This window comes from Arachis ipaensis, chromosome B8, assembly GCF_059453495.1.
Source record: "Arachis ipaensis isolate K30076 ecotype BB chromosome B8, ASM5945349v1, whole genome shotgun sequence".
NCBI lineage: Eukaryota > Viridiplantae > Streptophyta > Magnoliopsida > Fabales > Fabaceae > Arachis > Arachis ipaensis.
In genome coordinates this window covers 57,473,889-57,491,611 of record NC_142443.1, presented here as the reverse complement: position 1 = coordinate 57,491,611, position 17,723 = coordinate 57,473,889, and the positions used below count along the sequence as shown (strand labels likewise).

The window sequence follows — 17,723 nt, the reverse complement described above, 5'->3', positions numbered from 1 at the left end:
ATTCGAACGCAGATAGAAGAGGGGGTTCGAATTTGGTGATGATGTGAGGAAGAGATGTTAGTAGATGAATAAATAAATAGAATAAGATGAGAGAGAAGGAGGGAATTTTCGAAAATTATTTTTGAAAAGGAGTTAGTGATTTTTGAAAATGGTTTTTGAAAAATGTTAGTAATTTTTTTTTGAAAATTAAGATTTAAAAATTAAAAATTAAAATAATTAATAAATCAAAAAGAAAATTTGAAAAAGGGGGAAGATATTTTCGAAAATGAGAGAGAGAGAGTTAGTTAGGTGGTTTTGAAAAAGGTAAGAAACAAACAAAAAGTTAGTTAGTTAGTTGAAACAAATTTTGAAAACCAATTTTGAAAAGATAAGAAGTTAGGAAGTTAGAAAAGATATTTTGAAATCAAATTTTGAAAAAGATAAGATAAGAAGATATTTTTGAAAAGATATGATAGAAATTAGTTTTTTGGAAAAGATTTGATTTTTAAAATCTCAATTAATGACTTGATTCACAAGAGATCACAAGATATGATTCTAGAACTTAAAGTTTGAATCTTTCTTAACAAGCAAGTAACAAACTTGAAATTTTTGAATCAAAACATTAATTGTTATTGTTATTTTCGAAAATTATTATATAAAATAAGAAAAAGATTTTTGAAAATTATTTTTGGAATTTTCGAAAATAACTAAGAATTTTGAAAAAGATTTGATTTTTGAAAAAGATTTTGAAAAAGATAAGATTTTCAAATTGAAAATTTGATTTGACTCATGAGAAACAATTTGATTTTAAAAATTTTTGAAAAAGTCAACTCAAATTTTCGAATTTGATGAAAGAAAAGAGGAAGATATTTTTTTTTTGAATTTTTATGAAAAACATGAAAATTATGCAATGCATGAAATTTTTAGATCAAAACAATGAATGCATGCAAGAATGCTATGAATGTCAAGATGAACACCAAGAACACTATGAATGTCAAGATGAACATCATAGACACAATTTTGAAAAATTTTTAATGCAAAGAAAACATGCAAGACACCAAACTTAGAATTCTTTAATGCTTACGCACTAAGAATTCAAGAATGCATATGATAAACATGAAAAGACACACAACAAAAAATCATCAAGATCAAACAAGAAGACTTACCAAGAACAACTTGAAGATCATGAAGAACACTATGAATGCATGAAATTTTCGAAAAATGCAAGATGCATATGCAATTGACACCAAACTTATAACATGACTCAAGACTCAAGACTTAAACAAGAAACAGAAAAATATTTTTGATTTTTTTTTATTTTCTAAATTTTTTGGATTTTTTTTTCTTCGAAAATTAAAAGAAAAAATAAGGATTCCAAAATTTTTAATATGAATTCCAGGAATCTTGCATTCTTAGTCTAAAGCTTCAGTCCAGGAATTAGACATGGCTCACTAGCCAGCCAAGCTTTCAAAGAAAGCTCCAGTCCAAAACACTAGACATGGCCAATGGCCAGCCAAGCTTTAGCATGTAACACCAGAGTATATTGCTCTTGATAACAAATTGCTGCTCATCATTTGTCAAGTATGTAACTTACCTCTGATGGTTTGGAAGCCTCAGTCCAAAAGAATTTAGACATGGCTTTACAGCCAGCCAGGCTTCACATGCTTCATGAAACACTAGAATTCATTCTTAAAAATCTTGAATAAAATTTTTGAAAACATTTTTATTTTTTTTCGAAAATAGATGAGAGATTTTTGAAAATATTTTTGAAAGATTTTTGAAAACAAAACGAAAAAAAATTACCTAATCTGAGCAACAAGATGAGCCGTCAGTTGTCCAAACTCAAACAATCCCCGGCAACGGCGCCAAAAACTTAGTGCACGAAATTGTGATGTCCAGGCTCAAGCAATCCCTGGCAACGTGAGCAACTTGGTATGCGTAATCGTGATTACACTTTAATTATGTAAAATTCATGGCTCTTTCTTTCCCTGGTAATGGCGCCAAGAACATGGTGCCAATACCATGGTTCACAACTTCGATACAACTAACCAGCAAGTGCACTGGGTCGTCCAAGTAATACCTTACGTGAGTAAGGGTCGAATCCCACGGAGATTGTCGGTATGAAGCAAGCTATGGTCACCTTGTAAATCTCAGTCAGGCAGATATAAAGTGATAATGGTGTTTTTGAATAATAAATAAAAGACTAGGGATAGAGGTACTTATGTAATTCATTGGTAGGAATTTCAGATAAGCGAATGGAGATGCTTTTCGTTCCTCTGAACCTCTGCTTTCCTGCTATCTTCATCCAATCAGTCTTACTCCTTTCCATGGCTGGCTTTATGTGATACATCACCACTGTCAATGGCTACTTTCGGTCATCTCTCGGGAAAATGATCCAATGCCCTGTCACGGCACGGCTAATCGTCTGGAGGCATCACCCTTGTCAATGGCTTCATCTTATCCTCTCAGTGAATAATATGCTCACTCACCCTGTCACGGCACGGCTATTCATCTGTCGGTTCTCGATCATGCTGGAATAGGATTTACTATCCTTTTGCGTCTGTCACTAACGCCCTGCAATCGCGAGTTAGGAGCTCGTCACAGTCATTCATTCATTGAATCCTACTCGGAATACCACAGACAAGGTTTAGACTTTCCGGATTCTCTTGAATGCCGCCATCATTCTAGCTTACGCCACGAAGATTCTGGTTAGGAGATCTAAGAGATATTCATTCTAGCTTAATTCATGTAGAACAGAAGTGTTTGTCAGGCACGCGTTCATAAGGGAGAAGGATGATGAGCGTCACACATAATCATCACCTTCATCACGTTCTTGGGTGCGAATGGATATCTTAGAAGCGAAATAAGATGAATTGAATAGAAAACAGTAGTAATTTGCATTAATCTTTGAGGAACAGCAGAGCTCCACATCTTAATCTATGGAGTGTAGAAACTCTACCGTATGAAAATACATAAGTGAAGGTCCAGGCATGGCCCAGATGGCCAGCCCCCTAAAACGTGATCAAAGGATCATAAGGTAATCCAAAGATGTCAAATACAATAGTAAGAGGTCCTATTTATAATAAACTAGCTACTAGGGTTTACATGAGTAAGTAATTGATGCATAAATCCACTTCTAGGGCCCACTTGGTGTGTGCTTGGGCCGAGCCTTAACTTTCCACGTGCAGAGGCCATTTGTGGAGTTGAACGCCAGGTTTTGATCCATTTCTGGCGTTCAACTCTGGTTTTGGATCCTTTTCTGGCGCTGGACGCCAGATTTGGGCAGAGAGCTGGCATTGAACGCCAGTTTACATCGTCTATTCTTGGCCAAAGTATAGACTATTATATATTTCTGGAAAGCCCTGGATGTCTACTTTCCAACGCAATTGGAAGCGCGCCATTTCGAGTTCTGTAGCTCCAGAAAATCGACTTTGAGTGCAGTGAGGTCAGAATCCAACAGCATCAGCAGTCCTTCTTCAACCTCTGAATCTGATTTTTGCTCAAGTCCCTCAATTTCAGTCAGAAAATACCTGAAATCACAGAAAAACACACAAACTCATAGTAAAGTCCAGAAATGTGAATTTAACATAAAATCTATTAAAAACATCCCTAAAAGTAACTAGATTCTACTAAAAATATACTAAAAACAATGCCAAAAAGCGTATAAATTATCCGCTCATCAATAGACTAGAATTATTGGCGGCCATTCCTGAGATTCAGAATATCTAAACCTTGTCTGTGGTATTCTGAGTAGGATCTAGGAAGGGATGGCTGTGACGAGCTTCAAACTCGCGATTGTTGGGCGTGTGACAGACGCAAAAGGATCAATGGATCCTATTCCAACATGATCGAGAACCGACAGATGATTAGCCGCGCGGTGACAGCACATTTGGAACGTTTTCATTGAGAGGATGGGAAGTAGCCATTAACAACGGTGATGCCCAACATAAAGCTTGCCATGGAAAGGAGTATGAATGATTGGAAGAAGGCAATAGGAAAGCAGAGGTTCAGGAGGAACAAAGCATCTTCATACGCTTATCTGAAATTCCAACCAAAGAATTACATAAGTATCTCTATCTTTATTTTATATTTTATTTATCTTTTAATTATTAATTCTCCATCACCATATGAATTTGCCTGACTGAGAGTTACAAGGTGACCATAGCTTGCTTCAAGCCGACAGTCTCCGTGGGATCGACCCTTAATCACGTAAGGTTTATTACTTGGACGACCCAGTGCACTTGCTGGTTAGTTGTGCGAAATTGTGACAAAGTGTGATTCATGTTTAAGAGCTCCAAGTCCTTTGGCACCATTGTTGATTATCACAATTCCGTGCACCAAGTTTTTTGCGCCGTTGCCGGGGATTGTTCGAGTTTTGACAATGGTGCACGAATTGTGAATCACACTTTTCACAACTCGTACCACTAACCAGCAAGTGCACTGGGTCGTCCAAGTAATACCTTACGTGAGTAAGGGTCGAATCCCACAGAGATTGTTGGTTTGAAGCAATCTATGGTTATCTTGCAATTCTTAGTCAGGAAGTCAATTATATTCATCAGTTGAATTGCGAATGAACAAGAGAGCATGGGTTAAAGGTTACTTGTTATGCAATAATGGAGAATATGTTGGAGTTTTGGAGATGCCTTATCTTCTGAATCTCTGCTTTCCTCTGTCCTCTGATTCACGCACGCACGTCCTTCTATGGCAAGCTGTGTGTTGGGGCATCACCGTTGTCAATGGTTACATCCCCTCCTCTTGTGAAAATGGTCCAAATGCTCTGTCACAGCACGGCTAATCATCTGAGGTTCCTGATCATGCTGGAATAGGATTCACCCTCCTTTTGCGTCTGTCACTACGCCCAGCACTCACGAGTTTGAAGCTCGTCACAGTCATTCAATCCCTGAATCCTACTCGGAATACCACAGACAAGGTTTAGACTTTCTGGATTCTCATGAATGCCGCCATCAATCTAGCTTATACCACGGAGATTCTGATTAAGGAATCTAAGAGATATTCATTCAATCTGATGTAGAACGGAGGTGGTTGTCAGGTACGCGTTCGTGGGGGAATGATGATGATTGTCACGTTCATCACATTCATGTTGAAGTGCGAATGAATATCTTAGATAGGAACACGCATGTTTGAATAGAAAACAGGAATACTTGCATTAATTCATCGAGACACAGCAGAGCTCCTCACCCCCAACAATGGAGTTTAGAGACTCATACCGTCAAAGAGTATAAAGTTTAGATCTAAAATGTCATGCGATACGAAATAAGTCTCTAAAAGTTGTTTAAATACTAAACTAGTAGCCTAGGTTTACAAAAAATGAGTAAACTATGACAGATGGTGCAGATATCCACTTCTGGGATCCACTTGGTGTGTGCTGGGGCTGAGACTTAAGCAATTCACGTGCATAAGGCCATTTTGGGCGTTCAACGCCAGGTTGGGATCCATTTCTGGCGTTGAACTCCAACTTTTAATCCTTTTCTGGCGCTGGACGCCAGAATTGGGCAGAGAACTGGCGTTGAACGCCAGTTTACGTCATCTATCCTTGAGAAAAGTATGGACTATTATATATTACTGGAAAGCCCTGGATGTCTACTTTCCAACGCAATTGGAATCACGCCATTTCGAGTTCTGTAGCTCCAGAAAATCCACTTTGAGTGCAGGGAGGTCAGAATCCAACAGCATCAGCAGTCCTTTTTCAGCCTGAATCAGATTTTTGCTCAGCTCCCTCAATTTCAGCCAGAAAAATACCTGAAATTACAGAAAAACACACAACTCATTGTAAAGTCCAGAAATATAAATTTTTCCTAAAAACTAATGAAAATAAACCAAAAACTAACTAAAACATATTAAAAACTATATGAAATTAACCCCAAAAAGCGTATAAAATATCCGCTCATCACAACACCAAACTTAAACTGTTGCTTGTCCTCAAGCAACTAGACAAATAAAATAGGAGACTAATGGGTTGAGAAGCAATAATATCTCAGAGTTTTTGAGTGAAGCTCAGATTCCAATTAGATGAGCGGGACTAGTAGCTTTTTGCTTCCGAACAGTTTTGGCATCTCACTTTATCCATTGAAGCTCAGAGTGATTGGCATCTATAAGAACTTAGAATTCAGATAGTGTTATTGATTCTCCTATTTTAGTATGATGATTCTTGAACACAGCTATTTCATGAGTCTTGGCCGTGGCCCTAAGCACTTTGTTTTCCAGTATTACCACCGGATACATAAATGCCACAGACACATAATTGGGTGAACCTTTTCAGATTGTGGCTCAGCTTTGCTAAAGCCCCCAATTAGAGGTGTCCAGGGTTTTTAAGCACACTCTTCTTTTTGCTTTGGACCTTGACTTTAACCGCTCAGTCTAAAGTTCACACTTGACACCTACACGCCACAAGCACATGGTTAGGGACAGCTTGGTTTAGCCGCTTAGACCAGGATTTTATTCCTTTAGGCCCTCCTATCCACTGATGCTCAAAGCCTTGGGATCCTTTTTATTTGCCCTTGCCTTTTGGTTTTAAGGGTTATTGGCTTTTTGCTCTTGCCTCTTGGTTTTAAGAGCTTTTGGCTTTTTCTGCTTGCTTTTTCTTTTTCTTTCTATTTTTTTTCACCTATTTTATTATATATATATATATATATTTTTTTTTCTGCAAGCTTTGTTCTTTGCTGCTTTTTCTTGCTTCAAGAATCATTTTTATGATTTTTCAGATTATCAATAACATGTCTCATGTTCATCATTCTTTCAAGAGCCAACATATTTAACAGTCTTAAACAACAAATTCAAAAGACATATGCACTGTTCAAGCATTTATTCAGAAGACAGAAAGCATTGCCACCACATGTTACTAATTAGAATTTTTCTTATTAAAAACTCGAAATTTTATTGCCTCTTATTCAAAAGATCTACTATTTTATTCATGTTTGCTGATGATGAGAAAAATAGACTATAACTTAATTGGGGATAAAATCAAAATAGACACTAATTACTACTAATGATCATGTAATGAAGACACAAACATAGATAAGCACTTAACATAGAGAAAACGAAAAACAGAGAAAGTAAGAACAAGGAACGAGTCCACCTTAGTGATGACGGCATTTCCTTCTTGAGGAACCAATGATGTTCTTGAGCTCTTTTATGTCTCTTCCTTGCCTTTGTGGCTTGATTCCTAGTGATTTTTGGTATTTCTATCCTCAGTTGCTTCCAATAATTATGTGGAGGGAAGTGCATCCCCTGAGGTATCTCAGGGATCTCTTGATTTGCAGCCACATGTTCTACCACTGAGCTATAGATCCTTCACATAATTGTTTTACCACACCAAACTTAGAATGTTGCTCGCCCTTGAGCAAAAGAAGAAGGAATAGATGAAGAAGAAGATGTGGAAAAAAAAAACTAGGATTATGAGGAGAGAAGGTGGGGATCCTGTGGGGTCCACAGATCTTGAAATGATCCTGTGAGGTCCACAGATCTTGAGGTGTCAAGGCATTTACATCCCTGCACCAATTTAGGCATGCAAAATGCCCTTGCACACAACTCTGGGCGTTCAACGCCAGGTTGGTGCCCATTTTGGGCGTTCAACGCCCATTTACTAGCCATTTCTGGCATTGAACGCCAGAACCATGCTTGTTCTGGGCGTTCAGCGCCAGGATGTTGCCCATTTTGGGCGTTCAGTGCCAGAACCATGCTCTGTTCTGGCGTTGAACGCCAGACAGGTGCTTCCTCCAGGGTGTGATTTTTCTTCTGCTGTTTTTGATTCCGTTTTCAATTTTTAATATTTATTTTGTGACTCCACATGATCATGAACCTAATAAAACATGAAAAACCATGAAAATAAATAAAAATTGGGTTGCCTCCCAACAAGCGCTTCTTTAATGTCCTTAGCTGGACCTTGCTGAGCTTTTAATCTAGCTTTAACCTTGAGCACTCTTGCTCAACATTGCCTTCAAGATAGTGCTTGATTCTCTGTCCATTAACAATGAACTTCTTGTCAGAGTCAATATCTTGAAGCTCTACATAACCATATGGTGATATGCTTGTAATCACGTATGGTCCTCTCCACCGGGATTTCAATTTCCCGGGGAATAGCCTGAGTCTAGAGTTGAACAGCAGAACCTTCTGTCCTGGTTCAAAGATTCTAGATGACAGCTTTCTGTCATGCCACTTTTTTTATTTCTCTTTATAAAGCTTGGCATTTTCGAAAGCTGTGAATCTGAACTCCTCTAGCTCATTTAGCTGGAGCAATCTTTTTTCTCCTGCTAATTTGGCATCAAAGTTTAGGAATCTGGTTGCCCAGTAGGCCTTATGTTCCAGTTCCACGGGCAGGTGACATGCCTTACCATACACCAGTTGGTATGGAGAGGTCCCTATAGGGGTCTTGAATGCTGTTCTGTAAGCCCACAGAGCATCATCCAAGCTCCGTGCCCAATCCTTTCTACGGGTATTTACTGTCCGTTCTAGGATTCTCTTTAATTCTCTGTTAGAGACTTCAGCTTGCCCATTAGTTTGTGGATGATATGGAGTAGCCATCTTGTGGCGAATTCCATACCGAACCATGGTAGAGTAAAGCTGTTTATTGCAGAAGTGAGTGCCCCCATCACTGATTAGTACTCTAGGGACACCAAATCTGCTAAAGATATGTTTCTGGAGGAACTTCAGCACTGTCTTAGTATCATTGGTGGGTGTGGCAATGGCCTCAACCCATTTTGATACATAATCAACTGCCACAAGAATATAAGTGTTTGAGTATGATGGTGGGAAAGGTCCCATGAAGTCAATTCCCCATATGTCAAACAACTCAATCTCCAAGATTCCTTGTTGAGGCATGGCGTAACCATGAGGCAGATTGCCAGCTCTTTGGCAACTGTCATAGTTACGTACAAACTCTCAAAAATCTTTATAGAGTGTGGGCCAATAGAAGCCACATTGGAGGACCTTGGTGGTTGTTCGCTCACCTCCGAAATGGCCTCCATATTGTGATCCATGGAAATGCCATAGGATCCTCTGTGCTTCTTCTCTAGGCACACACCTACGGATTATTCCGTCTGCACATCTCTTAAAGAGATAGGGTTCATCCCACAAGTAGTACTTTGCATCAGTAATTAATTTCTTCTTTTGTATCCTGTTGTACTCCTTGGGTATGAACCTTGCAGCTTTATAGTTTGCAATATCGGTAAACCATGGTGTTTCCTGAATGGCAAATAAATGCTCATCCGGAAAAGTCTCAGAGATCTCAAGAGAGGGGAGGGGCGTTCCTTCTACTGGCTCTATCCGGGACAGATGATCAGCCACTTGGTTCTCTGTCCCTTTTCTGTCTCTTATTTCTATATCAAACTCTTGCAGAAGCAACACCCATCTGATGAGCCTGGGTTTTGAATCCTGCTTTGTGAGTAGATATTTAAGAGCAGCATGATCGGTATACACAATCACTTTTGATCCTACTAAGTATGATCTGAACTTGTCAATGGCGTAAACCACTGCAAGTAATTCTTTTTCTGTGGTTGTGTAATTTTTCTGAGCATCATTTAAAACGTGACTAGCATAATAAATGACATGCAGAAGCTTGTCATGCCTCTGTCCCAATACTGCACCAATGGTGTGATCACTGGCATCACACATTAGCTCAAATGGTAACGTCCAGTCTGGTGCAGAAATGACTGGTGCTGTGACCAGCTTAGCTTTCAGCGTTTCAAACGCCTGCAGGCAGTTTGTGTCAAACACAAATGGCGTGTCAGCAGCTAGCAGATTGCTCAGAGGTTTTGCGATTTTTGAAAAATCCTTTATAAACCTCCTATAGAATCCTGCATGCCCCAGAAAGCTTCTGATTGCCTTAATATTGGCAGGTGGTGGTAATTTTTCAATTACCTCTATTTTATCTTGATCTACCTCTATTCCCTTGTTTGAGATTTTATGCCCAAGGACAATCCCCTCAGTCACCATGAAGTGACATTTTTCCCAGTTTAAAACTAGGTTGGTCTCTTGGCATCTTTTCAGAACAAGTTTCAGGTGATTAAGACAGGAGCTGAATGAGTCTCCATATACTAAGAAGTCATCCATGAAGACTTCCAGAAATTTTTCCACCATATCAGAGAAAATAGAGAGCATGCATCTCTGGAAGGTTGCAGGCGCATTACATAGCCCAAATGGCATCCTTCTATAAGCAAACACTCCAGATGGACATGTGAATGCTGTTTTCTCTTGATCCTGGGGATCTACTGCAATCTGGTTATAGCCTAAGTAGCCATCCAAAAAGCAGTAATAATCATGACCTGCTAGTCTTTCTAGCATCTGGTCTATTAATGGTAAAGGAAAATGATCCTTTCTAGTGGCTGTATTGAGCCTTCTGTAGTCAATACACATGCGCCACCCTGTAACTGTTCTTGTAGGAACCAGTTCATTTTTTTCATTATGAATCACTGTCATGCCTCCCTTTTTTGGGACGACTTGGACAGGGCTCACCCAGGGGCTATCAAAAATAGGATAAATAATCCCAACCTCTAGTAATTTGGTTACCTCTTTCTGTACCACTTCTTTCATGGCTGGATTTAGCCGCCTCTGTGGTTAAACCACTGGTTTGGCATTATCCTCCAATAAGATTTTGTGCATGCATCTAGCTGGGCTTATGCCCTTAAGGTCACCTATGGACCACCCAAGAGCTGTCTTGTGTGTCCTTAGCACTTGAATAAGTGTCTCCTCTTCCTGTGAATTTAAAGCATAGCTTATGATCACTGGAAAAGTGTCACCTTCTCCCAGAAACGCATATTTCAAGGATGGTGGTAATGGCTTGAGCTCGGGTTTAGGAGGTTTTTCCTCTTCCAAAAGAAATTTCAGAGGCTCTTTCATGTCCTCTGAATCCTCTAAATCAGGCTGAACATCTTTAAGGATGTTTTCCAACTCTGATTCAAGAATCTCAGCCATGTTGATCTCTTCTACCAAAGAGTCAATAAGATCAACTTTCATGTAGTCTTTTGATGTGTCTGGATGCTGCATGGCTTTGACAGCGTTCAACTTGAATTCATCATCATTGACTCTCAGGGTTATTTCCCCCTGTTGGACGTCAATGAGGGATCGTCCAGTTGCTAGGAAGGGTCTTCCTAGAATGAGAGTAGCACTCTTGTGCTCCTCCATTTCCAGCACAACAAAGTCAGTGGGAAAGGCGAATGGCCCAGCTCTGACAATCATGTCTTCAATCACGCCTGATGGGTATTTAGTGGAACCATCAGCAAGTTGGAGACATATCCGGGTTGGTTTAACTTCTTCAGTTAAGCCAAGCTTTCTGATAGTGGATGCAGGTATTAGGTTGATGCTTGCCCTAAGATCGCATAAAGCTGTCTTGGTGCAATTACCTTCTAATAAGCATGGTATCAGAAAACTCCCAGGGTCTTTAAGCTTTTCAGGAAAGCTCTTCAGAATGACTGCACTGCATTCTTCAGTGAGGAGAACTCTTTCTATTTCTCTCCAATACTTTTTATGACTCAAGATCTCTTTCATGAACTTGGCATAAGAAGGTATTTGCTCAAGTGCTTCTGCAAATGGAATCTTTATTTCAAGAGTCCTGAGATAATCTGCAAAGCGAGCAAATTGCTTATCCTGCTCCTCTTTCCGGAGTTTTTGAGGATAAGGTATCTTGGCTTTATATTCTTCAACCTTAGTTGTTGTAGATTTACTGCCTACAGAAGTGGTTGAAGAAGCCCTTTTAGAAGGGTTGTTATCAGCATTTGTGTGTGTCTGATCCCTCACTGGCAATTGAGTGCCAGAGTTAGAAACTGGAGTGACGTTAGATGCCAACTCCTTGTCTGTTCCTGGCGTCTGAACGCCAGAATTGTGCCCATTTTGGGCGTTCAGTGCCAGATCCTGCCCATTTTGGGCGTTCAACGCCAGATCCTTGCCCATTTCTGGCGTTGAACGCCAGTTTGGGCCATGGTCTGGGCGTTCAGCGCCAGCCTTCCACCAATTTTCTGGCGTTTTAGCGCCAGAATTATTTTTCCCTGGGCTCTTACTGTCCTCAGGTGAATCTTGGGTGGTTTGCTCATTTCTTGGCTTTTTGCTGCCTTGAGGTGGGTTATTTAATGTTTTCCCACTTCTTAATTGAACTGCTTAGCATTCTTCTGTTATTTGTCTTGATAGCTGTTGCTTTGTTTGCCTAAACTGTTCTTCCATATGTATATTTGCCATTCTTATCTCTTGCAGCCTATCTTTAAATTCGGCTAGCTGCGTTGTTAGAAAGTCCAACTGCTGATTGAATTCAGCAGCTTGTTTTACAGGACTGAGTTCAACAGTTGCTGTCTTAACCTCTTCTTTCATGGAAGGGTCACTGCTTAGGTACAGATGCTGATTCTTGGCAACTGTATCAATGAGCTCTTGAGCCTCTTCAATTGTCTTTCTCATGTGGATAGATCCACCAGCTGAGTAATCAAGAGACATCTGAGCTCCTTCTGCAAGCCCATAATAGAAGATGTCTAACTGAACCCACTCTGAAAACATTTCAGAGGGGCATTTTCGTAGCATCTCTCTGTATCTCTCCCAAGCATCATAAAAAGATTCATTATCTCCTTGTTTAAAGCCTTGGATGTCCAGCCTTAGCTGTGTCATCCGTTTTGGGGGAAAGTATTGATTTAGGAATTTTTCTATCAGCTGTTTCCATGTCCTTATGCTGGCCTTAGGTTGGTTATTCAACCACCTCTTAGCTTCATCTTTTACAGCAAATGGAAACAGTAATAGTCTGTAGACATCCTGATCTATTTCTTTATCATGTACTGTGTCAGCAATCTGTAGAAACTGTGCCAGAAACTCTGTAGGTTCTTCCTGTGGAAGACCGGAATACTGGCAACTTTGCTGCACCATGATAATGAGCTGAGGATTCAACTCAAAGCTACTGACTCCAATGGAGGGTATGCAGATACTACTCCCATATGAAGCAGTAGAGGGGTTAGAATATGACCCCAGAGTCCTCCTGGACTGTTCATTTCCGCTTAGGTCCATGATGGAGAAAGGGAGATGATATAAAAATTATTTTTATTTATTTATTTATTTATTTATTTTGAAATCAAAATAAATCAAAATAAAATAAATAAAAATGAGTGAAAGATTTTCGAAAAAATGAGAAGAGAGAAAGCGGTTAGGAGATTTTGAAAAGGATATGATGATTTTTGAGAAAGGTTTTAAATTTTGAAATAAAAAACTAAATTTTAGAAATAGATTTTGAAAAAGATGCTTTAAAATAGAGAGAAAAGATATTTTTGAATTTTAAGAAGAGAGATAAAAACAATAAGATAGCACAAGATTTAAAATTTTTAGATCTAATGCTCCTTGTTTTCGAAAATTTTTGGAGGAAAAACACCAAGGAACACCCAACTTAAAAATTTTAAGATCAAGACACAAGAAAAACTCACGAACACTTTAAAGACTCACAAGAACACAAGAACATGAAGGAAGAACACCAAACTTAAAATTTTTAGAAAACCAAACTAAAATTTTTGAAAAACACAGAAAAACCAACAAGAAAACACCAAACTTAAAGTTTGGCACATGATTTAATAGGGAAATTATTTTTGAAAAATATTTTAAAAAGAAAATAAGGATTCTAAAATTTTAACACGACAATAATAAGAGACTCTAAACAAAAAAAAGAAATTTTTCCTAATCTAAGCAACAAAATAAATCGTTAGCTATCCAAACACGAACAATCCCCGGCAACGGTGCCAAAAACTTGGTGCACGAATTGTGAATCACACTTTTCACAACTCGTACCACTAACCAGCAAGTGCACTGGGTCGTCCAAGTAATACCTTACGTGAGTAAGGGTCGAATCCCACGGAGATTGTTGGTTTGAAGCAATCTATGGTTATCTTGCAATTCTTAGTCAGGAAGTCAATTATATTTATCAGTTGAATTGCGAATGAACAAGAGAGCATGGGTTAAAGGTTACTTGTTATGTAGTAATGGAGAATATGTTGGAGTTTTGGAGATGCCTTGTCTTCTGAATCTCTGCTTTCCTCTGTCCTCTGATTCACGCACGCACGTCCTTCTATGGCAAGCTGTGTGTTGGGGCATCACCGTTGTCAATGGTTACATCCCCTCCTCTTGTGAAAATGGTCCAAATGCTCTGTCACAGCACGGATAATCATCTGAGGTTCCCGATCATGCTGGAATAGGATTCACCCTCCTTTTGCGTCTGTCACTACGCCCAGCACTCGCGAGTTTGAAGCTCGTCACAGTCATTCAATCCCTGAATCCTACTCGGAATACCACAGACAAGGTTTAGACTTTCTGGATTCTCATGAATGCCGCCATCAATCTAGCTTATACCACGGAGATTCTGATTAAGGAATCTAAGAGATATTCATTCAATCTGATGTAGAACGGAGGTGGTTGTCAGGCACGCGTTCGTGGGGGAATGATGATGATTGTCACGTTCATCACATTCATGTTGAAGTGCGAATGAATATCTTAGATAGGAACACGCATATTTGAATAGAAAACAGGAATACTTGCATTAATTCATCGAGACACAGCAGAGCTCCTCACCCCCAACGATGGAGTTTAGAGACTCATACCATCAAAGAGTACAAAGTTTAGATCTAAAATGTCATGAGATATGAAATAAGTCTCTAAAAGTTGTTTAAATACTAAACTAGTAGCCTAGGTTTACAAAAAATGAGTAAACTATGACAGATGGTGCAGAGATCCACTTCTGGGGTCCACTTGGTGTGTGCTGGGGCTGAGACTTAAGCAATTCACGTGCATAAGGCCATTTTGGGCGTTCAACGCCAGGTTTGGATCCATTTCTGGCGTTGAACTCCAACTTTTAATCCTTTTCTGGCGCTGGACGCCAGAACTAGGCAGAGAACTGGCGTTGAACGCCAGTTTACGTCATCTATCCTTGACCAAAGTATGGACTATTATATATTGCTGGAAAGCCCTGGATGTCTACTTTCCAACGCAATTGGAAGCACGCCATTTCGAGTTCGGTAGCTCCAGAAAATCCACTTTGAGTGCAGGGAGGTCAGAATCCAACAGCATCAGCAGTCATTTTTCAGCCTGAATCAGATTTTTGCTCAGCTCCCTCAATTTCAGCCAGAAAAATACCTGAAATTACAAAAAAACACACAACTCATAGTAAAGTCCAGAAATATGAATTTTTCCTAAAAACTAATGAAAATAAACTAAAAACTAACTAAAACATACTAAAAACTATATGAAATTAACCCCAAAAAGCGTATAAAATATCTGCTCGTCAGACAACTAACGGTTCATCTTGTTGCTTAGATTAGGTACTTTTCTTTTTATTTTTCAGAATTTTTAAGAATGAATTCTAGAGTTTCAAGGTGATGTTCTTATCATCACAAAAGTTGATTGATTCTCATCAATTTAGCTGCTGAATGTAATGTCCTGCTGAAGCTTGGCCAACCATGTCTAATCTTTTTAGACTGAAGCTTTAGACTAACATTGCATGATTCCTGTAATTCTTATTAAAAGTTTTGAATCCCTTTATTTTCTTTTCCATATAAGTTTCGAAAATCACAAAAAAAATTTATAAAATCATAAAAATCAAAAATATTTTATGTTTCTTGTTTGAGTATAGTGTCAATTTTTAAGTTTGGTGTCAGTTGCATTCTTCTTGCATTTTTCGAAAATATGCAATATTTTCTTCATTAATCTTCAAGTTGTTCTTGATGATTTCATTGCTATGATCTTTAAATTCCCTTATTTTGTGTGTTTAGTTGTTTCTCATATGCATTCTCAATTTGTTAGTGTCTCTTATATGAAAATTTTTAAGTTTGGTGTCCTGCATGCATTGTTTGTTTGATTTGAGTTTCCTAAGACTAATTGTATTTTGATTGTTTCTCATCATTGAAAAATTCATAAAAATCTCAAAACTATGTCTTTTCAAGTCAATAATATAGAGAGTTGAAGATTCAGAACATTCAGCAGAGGAATCAAACAGAAAAAGCTGGGCGTTCAAAACGCCCAGTGAAGAAGGAAAACTGGCGTTTAAACGCCAGCCAGGGTTTCTGGCTGGGCGTTTAACGCCCAAAAAGGTAGCATTTTGGGCGTTAAACGCCAGAATGAATGCCATTCTGGGCGTTTAACGCCAGAAGGACACTAGAGGGAAGATTTTGTTTTTAATTCAAATCTTTTTCAAATTTTCATAATTTTTCAAAATCAAATCTTTTTCAAATCATATCCTTTCAATCATATCTCTTCAAAATCAATTTCTTTCCATTTTTTTATTATTTTCGAAAATCCTTGTTATAATTAATGATTTACTTCAAAATTTTCTAGTTGTTACTTGCCTATTAAGAAAGGATCAAAAGTTTTAATTCTAGAATCATATCTTCTAATTTCTTGTTAGTCAAGTAAATCAACTTTAATTTTAAAACTTTCTCTTTTTAGTTTGATTTTCAATCATATCTTCTCAATCATATCTTTTCAATCACATCTTTTTCAAAATTAACTCTCAATCATATCTTTTTTATTTCTAATTTCAAAATCTTTTTCAAAAATCACTTAATTTCTTTCCCAATCTTAATTTTCGAAAATCTCAAATCAAATTTTTAAATTTCTTTTTATTATTTCAAAATCTTCTTAATTTATTTTCGAAAATTCTCCCCCTTTTCTCACGTCCTTCTATTTAAGGGACTAACACTCCTCCTCAAGGTGCAATTCGAACTCTATCCCTCTTGTTAAGTTCGAATTCTCTTCTATCTACCTCCTCCTTCTATTCTTCTTTTCCTCTGACACCTCAAGGAATCTGTATACTGTGACATAGAGGATTCCCTACTTTCTTGTTCTCTTCTCTTTCATATGAGCAGGAACAAAGATAAAGGCATACTTGTTCAAGCTGATCCTGAACCTAAAAGGACCTTGAAGAGAAAGCTAAGAGAAGCTAAAGCACAATTCTCTCTAGAGGGCCTAACAGAGCTTTTCAAAGAAGAAGAAACCATGGCAGCCGAAAACAACAATGCCAACAATGCAAGGAAGGTGCTTGGTGACTTTACTGCACCTACTCCCGACTTCTATGGGAGAAGCATCTCAATCCCTGCCATTGGAGCAAACAACTTTGAGCTTAAGCCTCAATTAGTTTCTCTAATGCAAGAGAATTACAAGTTTCATGGACTTCCATTGGAAGATCCTCATCAGTTCTTAGCTGAATTCTTGCAAATCTGTTACACTGTCAAGACCAATGGGGTTGACCCTGAAGTCTACAGACTTATGCTTTTTTCTTTTGCTGTAAGAGACAGAGCTAGGACATGGTTGGATTCACAACCTAAAGAAAGCCTGAACTCTTGGGAAAAGCTAGTCAATGCCTTCTTGGCAAAGTTCTTTCCACCTCAAAAATTGAGCAAGCTTAGAGTGAAAGTCCAAACCTTCAGACAAAAGGAAGGTGAATCCCTCTATGAAGCTTGGGAAAGATACAAGTAATTGATCAGAAGGTGCCCTTCTGACATGCTTTCAGAATGGAGCATCATAGGTATTTTCTATGATGGTCTGTCTGAACTATCCAAGATGTCATTGGATAGCTCTGCTGGAGGATCTCTTCATCTAAAGAAGACGCCTACAGAAGCTCAGGAACTCATTGAAATGGTTGCAAATAACCAATTCATGTACACTTCTGAAAGGAATCCTGTGAATAATGGGACAACTCAGAAGAAGAGAGTTCTTGAGATTGATACTCTGAATGCCATACTGGCTCAGAATAAAATATTGACCCAACAAGTCAATATGATTTC

At 38.5% G+C, this 17,723-nt stretch overlaps 1 non-coding gene across 1 annotated transcript; it reads right to left on the bottom strand.

Moving 5' to 3' along the window:
• Positions 1-17,337: 17,337 nt before the first annotated feature.
• Positions 17,338-17,445, bottom strand: LOC148548208 (small nucleolar RNA R71). Its single transcript, XR_015897950.1, has one exon. It is a non-coding gene; the product is annotated as a small nucleolar RNA R71 (small nucleolar RNA).
• Between the last annotated feature and the right edge of the window lie 278 nt (positions 17,446-17,723).